General features: G+C 39.2%; 1 protein-coding gene across 1 annotated transcript in view; it reads left to right on the plus strand.

The window, feature by feature from the left end:
* The first annotated feature begins 2682 nt into the window (after positions 1-2682).
* LOC128663062 (core histone macro-H2A.1) overlaps positions 2683-14567 on the plus strand; it is a 136087-nt gene continuing 124202 nt past the window's right edge. The window contains exon 1 of the mRNA XM_053717203.1: positions 2683-2822. The gene's annotated coding sequence lies outside the window, so the exon portion shown is untranslated. The remainder of the gene's footprint in view (positions 2823-14567) is intronic.

Genomic DNA, 14567 nt, shown 5'->3' on the forward strand with positions numbered 1-14567 from the left:
ATTCAAAAACAAATCAGTGACCAATATAGCCACCTTTCTTTGCAAGGACACTCAAAAGCCTGCCATCCATGGATTCTGTCAGTGTTTTGATCTGTTCACCATCAACATTGCGTGCAGCAGCAACCACAGCCTCCCAGACACTGTTCAGAGAGGTGTACTGTTTTCCCTCCTTGTAAATCTCACATTTGATGATGGACCACAGGTTCTCAATGGGGTTCAGATCAGGTGAACAAGGAGGCCATGTCATTAGATTTTCTTCTTTTATACCGTTTCTTGCCAGCCACGCTGTGGAGTACTTGGACGCGTGTGATGGAGCATTGTCCTGCATGAAAATCATGTTTTTCTTGAAGGATGCAGACTTCCTCCTGTACCACTGCTTGAAGAAGGTGTCTTCCAGAAACTGGCAGTAGGACTGGGAGTTGAGCTTGACTCCATCCTCAACCCGAAAAGGCCCCACAAGCTCATCTTTGATGATACCAGCCCAAACCAGTACTCCACCTCCACCTTGCTGGCGTCTGAGTCGGACTGGAGCTCTCTGCCCTTTACCAATCCAGCCACGGGCCCATCCATCTGGCCCATCAAGACTCACTCTCATTTCATCAGTCCATAAAACCTTAGAAAAATCAGTCTTGAGATATTTCTTGGCCCAGTCTTGACGTTTCAGCTTGTGTGTCTTGTTCAGTGGTGGTCGTCTTTCAGCCTTTCTTACCTTGGCCATGTCTCTGAGTATTGCACACCTTGTGCTTTTGGGCACTCCAGTGATGTTGCAGCTCTGAAATATGGCCAAACTGGTGGCAAGTGGCATCTTGGCAGCTGCACGCTTGACTTTTCTCAGTTCATGGGCAGTTATGTTGCGCCTTGGTTTTTCCACACGCTTCTTGCGAACCTGTTGACTATTTTGAATGAAACGCTTGATTGTTCGATGATCACGCTTCAGAAGCTTTGCAATTTTAAGAGTGCTGCATCCCTCTGCAAGATATCTCACTATTTTTGACTTTTCTGAGCCTGTCAAGTCCTTCTTTTGACCCATTTTGCCAAAGGAAAGGAAGTTGCCTAATAATTATGCACACCTGATATAGGGTGTTGATGTCATTAGACCACAACCCTTCTCATTACAGAGATGCACATCACCTAATATGCTTAATTGGTAGTAGGCTTTCGAGCCTATAAAGCTTGGAGTAAGACAACATGCATAAAGAGGATGATGTGGTCAAAATACTCATTTGCCTAATAATTCTGCACTCCCTGTATATATATATATATATATATATATATATATATATATATATATATATATATATATACACACACATGTTAAATATGTGTTATATGTTAAATATATGTTAAAGGGACAGTCTAGTCAAAATTATTCATGACTCAGATAGGGCATGCAATTTTAAACAACTTTCCAATTGCCTTTTATCATTAAATTTGCTTTGTTCCCTTGGTAGTCTTTTTGAAAAGCTAAACCTAGCTAGGCTCAAACTGATTTCTAAACCGTTGAAAACCTCCTCCTAGCTCAGAGCAATTTGAAAGTTTTTACAGTTAGACAGTACTAGTTCATGTGTGTCATATAGACAACATTGTAGTCACTGATCTGTATGTCTGTCAAAAGCACTGAGATAAGGGGGCAGTCTGCAGAGGCTTAGATAGAAGCTAATTAAAGAGGTAAAACATATATTAAATATAACAGTGTGGTTATGCAAAACTGGGGGATGGGTAAAAAAAATTTATTGTCTTTCTTTTTAAACAATAAAAATTCTGGTGTAGACTGTCCCTTTAATTACAGTTGTAGTATTAGATAAGTCTTAATTATTTAGTATTATCGTAATAAGATAATGTATCCTCTATAACCGTTAGGGTATTTATAATACTAACTAAATTTGGAAAATAATTAAGTTAGAGAAAAGGAAGTTCCGTGTAGTCTCCAATAAAACCTTTTGATAATTCCACTGTGCAGCTGTCTGTCTGTGCAGTTATTGTATGGGAGATTCAGCATTGTAAGCTCCTGCAAGTGCTTATTTAATTGAGGATTCAATATATTAATTATATATATATATTATATACTCGTATATTGTTCTTGATAAATTTAAAAGAAAAATAAATCAGTGTAAGATGCTTTTCTGTGGCACACATTAAGGTGCACCTGTTCAAACCGTGTTCATGGTAACGAATTACAGGTGGATAGCAGAGCAGCGAATGCAAGAATTACTGTGAAAACAATCCACTGCTTACGACTGATAAGCATGAGAGAAAAACTTCCCAAACGAGCTCTGATCCAACAGGAACCTTATTATTAGAAAACATAAAATAATAATGTAAAATTTTACATTAGAATTTTAAGTAGAAGACAGCAATGAGCACTGTGTAACATTTAACACCACCAGATATATGAGCTGTATACACTAAGCTTAGTAATAACATTTAACAGATGATTATAGCTTCTTTTATAAGAAAGAATTGTGCTGTAGCTTTTGACTAACCCTCAAATTAGCCAGCACCAGGAAACAGAAGACAAACAAGGCAGGATCACATTTGACAAATAGGAAAGACCTTTGCATTTCTGCAAACAAGGAAGACTTAGTGATGACCAATAGGGACCTGCCTTACATCACCAGCAGCATAGGAAAAAAGTAAAACCTGAGCTCTCGTAAAGAAACATTTCTATTGCACTGTCTCAGCTGACAGCCCAAGTGTACAGTATGAGATGGGATGTGACGCTTCCCCGCAGTGGATTGTGGGCATGTACAGACACAGCCTAGTCTTTCCAGTTCATACAGTGCTTCAGATAAGAGAGTAGACATATTGCTGTGAGCTGTACTGTAAGTAATTGACATGCATGTTCTTTTTGCAGATTTAACCTTAATGGGATTTTTAATAGTAAGCCCAAAATAAAGACTAAATTGTCTTTATTGAATGTATCCACTAAGCTGGCCAGGCAATTATTATTCTCAGGTTTATAAACAGCTGGGAAACAGTTTATTCTCAACAATGTATCAATGTTATATCATTTAGTAATTCTTTTTTTTTTACTGCAAATTTTGATAATAATAAAGTAAAAACAGGTTATATTATGTAGCCATTCTACATAGCGCATAGCAAATTGTGAAGTGGTGGTGTCGCTTTGTATGACTTGCAGTTTGGAATTTCTTCCAGTGAATATTTTTTTTTATAAATGATCTGCTAAGCATGCAGGTTTACTGTTTTGCTGCATATAATTGTTAGCCACATAAATAATTACTGTTACATATGGACATTTTGTTTTCATGCATTGATGTGAAAATAGCAATTATTGCATATTGTCTCAATGATTTTTACTTCAGAAATTGAATAGATATGGGGTTTGAATAAGTTTAACCAATATTTTCATGTTTGTGTCTCCAGGAACAAGAAGGGGAGCCACATTTCGGGGTGTAAATCCCTTTTCTTCCGATAGACTTTCCCCAAGCCAGCACTTAACACATGGGCTCTACTCACCAACATAAATACATTGTATGAAACCCTCAGTACACAAATGTGTAATCAGCATGATTGTATACATTAATCATTTTATGCTTTATACAGAGACTTAAAGCTACTCTGCCAATGCCAACTGTATAGGCACAGCTCACCACATACACACAGTCTTAAAAGGAAAGGCACACACAACCCACAGAGCCTTATGTTATCAGCACAATGCTTTTAATGCAGGTAAAAAAACAATGTGTCGTCATCCGGGGGTTGGGGGCTGCGTTCTGAGCTTATCACTTACCAGGACACTAGGCACTATTAGGTGGCCGAGAGTATCAGCATTGCAGGGGGAATCTGGGGATGACCGTGACATGACTACACAAGCTCCTGATTCCCAGAACTGTCAGGCTGCTTAATAGAACTTAAAGTACCAGAAAAGTCAGAATTAAATGTTCATGATTTAGATAGAACATAGATAGATAGAGCAATTAAACTACATGCACCGTCTTAAAGGTATAGATCTTGGTATTCACACACAATGCACAAAGCCTTAAAGGGACAGTAAACACCAAAAATTGTATTGTTTAAAAAGATAGATAATCCCTTTAGTTACCATTCCCCAGTTTTGCATAACCAACACAGTTATATTAATATACATTTTACCTCTGATTATCTTGTATCTAAGCTACTGCAGACTGCCTCATCTCAGGTCTTTTAGCAGACTTGCATTTCAGGCAATTTGTGCTGACTCTTAAATAACTCCACGGGCATGAGCACAATATTATCTATATGGCACACATTAACTAAAGCCCTCTAGCTGTGAACAACTGTCAAATGCATTCAGATAAGAGGTGACCTTTAAGGCTTCAGAAATGAGCATATGAGCCTACCAAGCTGTAGCTTTCAACTAAGAATACCAAGAGAACAAAGCAAATTTTATGATAAAATTAAATGAGAAAGTTGTTTAAAATTACATGCCCTATCTGAATCATAAAAGTTTAATTTGGACTTTACTGTCCCTTTAAATGGATGATCAATCTTCAAGGGACGGGTGGATGTGTCCACACAAAATGCTCACAGCCTTTAAATGGATAACTTATGCCACAAGCACACCATTTTGATGGTACAGGTACACAAACATACATAGCCTTAAAAGAACAGCTCACACCATGCAAAGTCTTTTTAGGGCCAGACATGTAGCTTTAGAAGTATACCCAAATACACACAGTTGTAAAGGGATGCTCAATCTTATAGAGGAAGTCACACAGACAACTCAAAGTACATTCACACAGTCTTAATGGAACAGGTGCACGAACATAAACGCACACAGATCACAACACACAGCCTTAAAGGGACAGCTCACTCTATGCTCACAGTCTTAAAGGGCACAAACGCCCCATAATGCATTGAAATGGACAACTCCCACCACATGCACAGTCTTAAAGAGATACAGTAGATTGCAGTACACAAAAACACACACAGCCTTTAATGGAGAGTGCAGCCCATGCTCAGCTTTAAAGTAACAGGCACACACACACAACTCACACAGTCTTTAAAGTGACAGATCACACCACACACACAAGGCACACTTCTTTAAAGAGGCAGATCACATCCCACACAAACACACAGCCTGAAAGGAACAGCTCACCCTATGCTCACTTTCTTAAAGGGACAGGCACACATACCTTAAAGGGACACTCAAGTCAAAATTAAACTTTCATGATTCAGATAGAGCATGACATTTTAAACAACGTTCCAATTTACTTCCATTAACAAAATGTGCACAGTCTTTTTATATTTATACTTTTTGAGTCACCAGCTCCTACTGGGCATGTGCCAGAATTCATAGAATAAACGTGTATGCATTTGTGATTGACTGATGGCTGTCACATTATGGAGTGGGATTGGAAAATTTGTCATAAAAAAAAATCGACTTCTCATTTGAAATTCAAACTAAGTGCTATTGCATTGTCTTTTTAGCATGCATTTGTTAAATATGCAAATCTACTGTATTTACGGGGCATTGAAAGCGATATCTTCCCCCCATATGCACAGTCTTAAAGAAACAAATTGCAGTACATACAACACACACATACCCAGTCTTAAAGGGACAGACAAGGCAACACACATAGCTTTTGGGGTACACACAATGCACACAGAAGAGACCGATTACTCCATGCTCACATAGTCTTAAAGAGACAGGAACACATACCCCATATAAGCACACAAACACACACACTTAAAGGGACAGCTCACCACATGCTCATACAGTCTTAAAGGGACAAACACACACACAATGTTTAAAATGTACACAGCCTTTAAAGGCACAGCATATACTACATGCACACAGTATTAATGGTACAGGAGCACACACATAGAAGGTATTAAAGAATAGCTCACCCTACAGGCATGAAAATTGTGATCGGGATTGCGCGTTCTCAATATAATGTAAATATGAATATTGAGAAAGCACAATTGCAATCTTAAATAAGTGAAAATGCATGCCTAAGGAAAGAATAGATTTGTTAAATCCTCCTTACAGTTTAAATACATATTGTATATACATACTATACAATCCCTCAGCTCCTAGGAAGTTGTTTTTTTTGTCTTTATTAACAAAGTCTATTACAGACATGACGAATATATATGCATCCCATGGGAGTAACCTATATTTTAATAGGGATACATCACTGTGGGTTTCTAATATTCAAAGCACTATCCTCCCCCTTAGCTATCCATTACAGCTATATCGGTCTCGTCTGCTTTTCAGTGGCGATATTTCCCATTGTGACAAATCTAGTGAGTGTACAGTGCAACTGAATGTGCACAATTTTATTTATTTTATTGTGAATGCACAGTCTATTTTGTGTAAACACGCTTTAAAGCCAGCCCCAACCACCACCTACATCGCAGCTCAGTGGCGATGTCGGAGGACTTTTGCAGAAGTTATGATCCCTATTATACCCTATGGGAGACACATCGACATTCCTCAGCACCATAAGGTTCAGCCCACTTTTTTTTAGAATATATCGACAGACTGACGGACTGTGAGCCTGGCGAATCCAAATAGGCAATTTCTTGTCAGCCTGACAATGTTTTGAATATCAGGGCCACATTCATAACACACACTTTGATATGGAGTATGTAATTTAGCAGGAGGCTTTGGTTAGCCTGTCAGTAGGTCATCTAGCAGATTATCTTTGTAACTGAGCATATGTCTGTGTATCTGGTTCTTTAAGACTGAGTATAGCGGGTATAGCAAGACCTGTCCATTTAAGGCAATGTGTGGTGTGTACAGCAATCTATCCCTTTAAGACTATGGGGCTGATTTATCATAGTGCGAGCAGACGTGATCCGCTGTAGTGGATCATGTCCGCCGCACATCGATAAATGCAGACAGCAAACACTATTATTATTATTATTATTATTGCACAAGCATTTCTAGTGAAATGCTTTTGTAATGCCGCCCCCTGCACATTCGCGGCCAATTGGCCACTAGCATGTGGTGTCAACCCAATCGTATCCGATCAGACATTTTGCTGTCCGCCGCGTCAGAGGTGGAGGACGAGTTAATGTATAGTGGGATCTGTCCCTTTCAAAACTGTGCAAGGCTTTTGGATCTGCCCCTTTAAAACTATGAGCATGGGGTGATCTATCTCTTAAGGGATGCATGTACTGTGTGTTTCTGCATCTGTATTTTTAAGACTGTGTGTGATGAAAGTTGTCTCTTTATAGGCTGTTGTGTTGTGTATGCACCTCTTAAAACTCAGCACTCAGTATTTTAATATAATCTGGTTGGATATTTAAATCACCGTATAAACAGTAGTGAAATATTAATAATTAATTATAATGTTTCTTATCAGTAATGGATGGCAGCTTTATTCTCCTCACTGCCATGTACAAGGCTTGCACTGCATTATATATCTACATCAGATAAGCACATTGATAAACATGCAGAAGTTGCATTTCTACAAATGTTTGAAGTGATTAAAAAAATGACAAGAGATGTTATTTACTAATTAAAGTAAGATTTGCAATATCATGGTGATTATTAACCCAGGATGTTAAATTACCAGCATCATATTTCAAGGTTGTGTCAAGAAAGCAATTGCAGGTTTGTGAGGGCAGCTGTAGCCTAGCAACATGTGCATTTAGGGAGTGGTCTTTCTAGCTGAGTTCATTGATAGAACACACATGGTAATCATGTTATGGTAACAGCACCAGAGACTGAGGAATGTGGAAATATGACAAATGAGCTAAATACCTTTTTATGAGGTGGTCAGATAAGTGCAGTTAATTTTTAAACACGCTTAGAATGATTTAATTATTAATTTTAATTCAATTATTTTTATATAAAGTTTATTAAAAGCCCTAGGTTGTCCTTTCACTTCTGAACCTTTTTTTGCTGTAGCTGATATAACTTGGTAGCAACTTCTGCTTCTGACATTTCAAATGAAAAACAGACCTCATCCTATTTTGTTTTTAAGGTAGGGCTGCTAAAATGTCAGAGCCCAGATCCCCCAGGAATCACATAGCGTAGATGATTAGCGTTTCAGGGGCAATTATCTGCTCTCTAGAGAAGCATTGGACACGTTTTTTACAGGATATCCTTATATGGCACTCAACTACCATTTAGTAGAATATGAGGCCATACAGTTTAAGTCATCCTCTTTGTAAAATTCTCCTGTTATTTTTTTTTTTGTTTTCAAAAGAGCTTTATTATAGGATATAAACTCAATACACGTTATAGTAAAAAAAACAAACTTAGTATGAGACATCATGTCGGGTACAAGAAAACAGTAAAAACTGAAAATTGAGATTAGAATATTCAGGAATGTCCTCTTCAAGGAATTATATAATAAAGAGTTCACTGAGTTCTTTTTGTCAATGTCCATACTTGAATTGTTCCATGGTATCTTATAAAGACAACATAAAATGGGTATCTAACAAGAGGTTTGAGATTTAACATATTACTATATATATCTCTGGCAGGAATGTTATATTTAAGGGTATTGAAGTCATACCATCAGAAAAATGCTATTTCTAACCTAAAATAGGTAAAGCTCAAAACTTAACTATCAGCCATTCCAACTGTTGAAAGGATATAAGGGGGGAGGGGAGAAGAGGGGGGGGGGGTCCAATTGGGATAATGAGTGGTAATCCTATTGTCTGTTTAGGGTTGAGAAGTATGTGAATGATGTTGTGAAATAGAGGTAAGCAGCCATTTTTGAAGTAAGAGTATTCCTCTACTGAGAGGAGTTCAGATGTATTTAGTAACCAGTCTTGCAATGTGGGCACAGCTGTGGACTTCCACCTGCAGTTAATAAGTAGCCTGGCACTATTAAGGCAGTATTGCAGGCATTTCCATCGAATTTTGCATATTTTACCTGGGTTAAGGCTAAGAAGGGCCGTAAGAGGAGACAGACTAAACCGGTCCCCCATGATAACTTTCAAGTGTGCGGTGACCGCCTCCCAGAAGGGAAGCAGTTTCGGGCAATGCCACCAGATGTGTGCTAGTGTACCAGGAGACCCACATCCCCTCCAGCATGTCACATTAGTGCTTGGATATAAGTATTTAAGTCTGACTGGAGTAAGATACGATCAAAACAGAATTTTATGGTTCATCTCTAGAATCCTAGGAGAGGTTGAGGATTTAGAGGAATGGTAGCAGATATTTTCCCATTGTTCTTTGAATATAGGGAGGCCCAGATCGGATTGCCAATTAGAGTCATAAGAGGAGGGAGGCAGTGTGAGGCTGTTATCTAGCATCTTTTTTACTATTGATAAGGATGCTCTGGGTACTGTCCCTTAATAGCAGAGACGCTCGAAATGAGTCAACTCTCTCAGAAGCTCATGTTTATGGGGTGAGGATCCCAGTAGATGTGTTAATTGGGCATACTTTAACCACCGGGAGAAAACTCCCCCTGCAGTGTCAGTAAGCTGTGGTCTCGACATCAGGTTTCCCCCCTCGGTCAAACATTTAAACGGGATTGTCTGGTTTACGTCCAGCTGGCCTGGTTCTGTTGGGATTATCCCTCTACTGAAATCTGCATTAATTGGCACAGGGGTCATGGGCGAAACAAACAATGAAATTCCCTTAACCTTAGCCCGCACCTTGTCCCATGTTTGAAAGATGTGTGAATATAGTTGTGATGATCTAGCGTAAACGGGTCTACATTTATGGTTAATCCAAAATAGTGGGCCTATAGTGGGGGAGCCTAGTAAGTGGGAGTCTATAGAAGCCCAGGCCTTGGTGGGAGCGTGTTCATGCCATTCCCAGACTCTCTGTAGTGTCACTGCTTTGTAGTATTGGGAGATCAATGGGGCCCCTAGCCCTCCCGCACCCAGTGGTTTTATAAGGACTTTCTTGCTTATACAGGGTTTAACATTACCCCAAATAAAAGAATTGATTACCGACTGGATTTGGGTTAGGTATGATGTGGGTAAATGTATTGGAGCAGCATGGAGGACATATAAGATCTGAGGGAGGATGGTCATCTTGACCGACTGAATCCTACCCCACCAGGAGATAGGTCTGGCCTGCCAAGTATCGAAGTCTCTCAAGTTTATGCAAAATGGGCAAATAGTTGTATTTGAATACTTTATTGACAGTTGGGGCAAGGTTAATACCTAAGTATTTAATTTTATCTTGTAGTAATCTGTATTGACATTGGGCTCTAAGGGCTTCAAAGTCTCCTCTCCGCATATTAATGTTGAGAACTTCTGATTTTTGGGCATTGATCAGGAAATTGGAGTGACTGCCAAATCTATTGAATTCACCTAGCAAGTGAGGCAGGGATTCAGATGGCTGAGTGAGCAGGGTAAGGACGTCGTCGGCGTGGAGAGTAAGTTTATATGAGTTGGGACCTAATCTCAATCCCATAATGTGGGGATTATTTCTTATGTGCGACGCTAGTACTTCAATCAAGATAGCAAAAAGCAGAGGAGACAGAGGGCACCCCTGTCTCGTGCCGTTTTGTATATTGAAGCTATCAGATAGGGTCCCATTTACCCCTACCCTTGCGGTGGGGTAGGAATATAAACTAAAGATCCTTTGGGTCATAACTGAGCCGAAGCCAAATGCCCCCAAACTATGTTTTAGGAAATTCCAGTCCATCCGATCAAACGCCTTTTCAGCATCTGTAGATATTAGGATAGAAGGTATGTCTGACCAGCTGGACTGTTCAATCAAATGTAGGACTCGAATAGTATTATCTTGCGCTTCTCTTTTTGGTATAAAACCCGTTTGATCAACGTTGATGATTTGGGGAAAAATTAGGTTCATTCGAGTTGCCAATATCTTAGCGTAGAGTTTTAGGTCAGTATTCAACAAGGAGATTGGTCTGTAGTTACCTACCAGAGTGGGATCTTTACCGGGCTTAGCTATTACAGAAATGTGAGCCTCGAGAGATTTTGGACCACGTCTCGCCTTTGTCTATGGATTGAAACAGTAGTGTGAGGTGTGGGGATAATAAGTTCCTGAATTGCTTATAGTACAGATTAGAGAATCCGTCTGGGCTTTTATGAGAGGGTAAGGATTTTATAGCTGCCAATACCTCTTGGTGTGTTATTGGTCTATCTAGTGTCTCTGCTAGGTCACTAGGTATTTTAGGGAGCAAGGCCTCCACGATATACTGTTCCGTGGCTGAGGGAGTACTTGCTAGGTGTGGTAATGTTAGGTTATAAAGATTACTATAATATTTTTTAAATTTATGCGCCATCGATAGACTGCCTACCGCTAAATCCCCGGAGTTATCTAGTATTTTATGTACATAGGAATTGGGTTTGCGTTCTTTAAGTGTTCTAGCCAAAGACGGGCCTATTTTATTTGATCTAGCTAGATGTAGTTTCTTAAGGTATAGAGCCCTTCTCTTGTGTTATTTTAAAGCAAAAATAGAGGCATATAAGAATCTATATCCTTTTAACCAGAGCTGCAGGTGGTGGTGGTGTTGTTGTTGTTATTATCCGTTATTTTTATAGCGCCAACAGATTCTGCAGCGCTATAAACATAGGCGATATACAAGGAAACATAGGGATCAAATGAGTAGAGGGCCCTGCCAAGAGTTGCACTGTTGTAGTCAGCTCTTAAGAAGGTGATCTGCAAATAGCTGGGCCCATAGACTTACATGCTAAGGGGGTTCAAGGGGATAGCAATGGAGGAGAGGAACTCGTATAAAGAGAGGGTTAGTGTAAGTTGTATGCATCCCTGAACAGAGTCTTTAGGTAGCGCTTGAAGTTTTCAAAACTAGGAGAGAGTCTTGTGGAGAGTTCCACAAGATGGGAGCCAGTCTGGATAAGTCCTGTAAACGGGAATGTGTGGTGGTACCAAGATAGGAGGAGGTCATGAGCAGAGTGAAGGGGATGGGATGGAGAGTATCTGGAGACAAGGTCTGAGATATAGGGAGGAGCAGTACAGTTGAGGGCTTTGTATGTCAGAGTGAGAATTTTGTGTTTAATCTTGGAGGCAAGAGGAAGCCATTGAAGGGATTGGCAGAGAGGTGCAGTAGATGATGAGCGACGTGAAAGGAAGATGAGCCTCACAGAGGCATTCATTATGGATTGTATGGGGGCTAGGCGGCAGCTAGGGAGACCAGAGATGACAGAATTGCAGTAGTCGAGGCGGGAAAGGATGAGAGAATGGATTAAAATCTTAGTTGTGTATTGTGTAAGGAAATGTCTAATTTTAGAGATGTTTTTAAGATGGAAGTAGCAGGATTTAGCCAAGAACTGAATGTGAAAAAAGATCTGAGTCAAATGTGAACACCAAAACATCGGGCATGCAGGGTAGGGGTAATGGAGTTGTTGAGAGTTATAGAGAGATTGGGGGTCGATATTTTGGAAGAAGGGGGAAAAATAAGGAGCTCAGTTTTGGAGAGATTTAGCTTGAGGTAGTGAGAGTTCATCCAGGAAGAGATGTGACAAAAACAGTTAGTGTATGGGTTAGTAAGGAAGGAGATAGGTCTGGTGCAGAGAAGTAGATTTGGGTGTCATCTGCATACTTTATTAGGGAACTTAATGATGATGTATAGATTGAGAAGAGGACCAAGGACAGAGCCTTGCGGTACCCCAACAGAAAGTGGTGACTGGGCAGAGAAAGCCCCATAGAAGGCTATACTAAAAGTATGGTTATATATATTTTATAACGATCCTTCACTGATCAGCACTTCACCAAGCTTGCATTATCATCCATGTGTGTGGGAAAACCAGGGCTCGACTTCTTCCACAACAGGTATCCACGAAGCAGGCACACTCGGTATCAATATAACATAGCCTTTATTGTTACAACACTTAAAGCGACATTCAAGCCAAATTAGAATACACATGGATACATTTCAGATTTGAATAGAAGCATTTTTGTAATATACATGTATTAGCAAAAATGCTTATAATAAAAGCTATAGCTGTTTCAAATGTGTATCTAAGTATGCAACATGCACCAGAATTTTAAATACAGCACTTGCTCAGAGAGCCTAAGGTGCTTGCACCATCTGGTAATGACTCAATTTGTGAATTGCTGACATGATACAAGCCCCACTGGCACTCTGAGCAGCTGCAGCACTTAAAATGCTGGTGCACTGAGAATATCTAATTATGCTTCACATGCACGTGCATAGAAAAATGTTAACAACACTAAAAAAGTTATAACTTTTTCGCATTTTTGCAAATACATGTATATTGGAAATATGTTTCTATTCTAAGATGCAATTCATCTATGTGCATTTAAATTTTCACCGGAATGTCCCTTTAAAAATGCCTTATGCATAGTGGGAAAAAATTATAGATTTATCTTACTAGAGCGGTAACAAGAGGGTGTGCATTATATATTTATATACACACTACTCAAACCTGTATAAGGCTAATGGTGCAGACCCATAAAAATACTTTAAATGAAAAATACAGAGGGAGAGAGTGGAATGATTTAAATTTCATCATACCAAGGGAAAGACAGGGAATACAGCACCCTTAAAAATATTTATCAACCAGCTCAATTGAATTCAATATCAAAAAGGTTTATTCAAGTATCAAAAAGTTGAAGATCCACAGTCTTAAAAAAGGCAAAACCAATTCTCCACCAAACCTGTATCACATGTACAAATACAATCACAACAGGCATACATACATACAGAACTAGGACCGGTCAAAGTGAACACATAGCGCTAAGATAACTGCATACAAACATAAAGATAATGTAAACAAGATGGATTGCTTTCCAACTACACCCTTGCTGCACACAGAACCCCCCAGATAAAGCCAGGGAGGTATAGCCTGGGCAGGTACACAAGATGGGATCTAAGTTGTCAGAAAAACCACCCTGTAATGCAAAGCATATAAAGTGCAAGGCAAGAAAAGCATGCATAAATTAGCCAAGCAAAGAGGCATGTGTAGCAACTCAGAGGTTAATGTAAGCAGTTCAATGTGGTTGTTAAAAGAGTAAAGTGCATAAGTGTCCAGATTGTAGACATGTGCCCATCGGAAAATTTCGTTTAGTTTCATATAGATTCTGTATTTTTGTTTTGTTTTGAATGCATTCAGATTCATTCAATATAGCAGTAATTCGTTTCGGATGCATTTGGATTGATTCAATATCGGATGCATTCGGAAGTTCGATATGCTCGGATTCATTCATTATGTTATGTTACGTTGATTCAGATGGTTCCAACCAACACAAAAGGAATTATTTCACTGTTCTATCTCAGTATATTTAATTCTAATATATCTCTATTCGTGTTTTTTTTTTTTAATAATAAATATGGAACAGCAAAGGAATTGTGATTAGTCCAGAAAGTCGCCATGGCCATTCGAATAAAACAAATGAATCCAAATTCATTCAGATTTTTCGTTACAAATTCATTCGGATTAGTTTAGTTTTGTTACTAGAGTAATTCGGAAATTTGGATACATTCGAATATCCGAATCACTTGAATTTTCGTCCGAATTTCGATTCGGAACAAAACAAATTGCACATGTCTACCAGTTAGCATAGGTCAGGCGAATACCAACGGCCAATAGTTCACAGTACAGTAAAACATAGAAGCCTATAGCTCAAAATCTGTAACGTATACAGTTGTAGACAAAACCACTTGGCTATAAAGTCGGAGCCGTCAGAGTATAGTAGC

Source organism: Bombina bombina, chromosome 6 (genome assembly GCF_027579735.1).
Source record: "Bombina bombina isolate aBomBom1 chromosome 6, aBomBom1.pri, whole genome shotgun sequence".
In the NCBI taxonomy this organism is placed as follows: domain Eukaryota; kingdom Metazoa; phylum Chordata; class Amphibia; order Anura; family Bombinatoridae; genus Bombina; species Bombina bombina.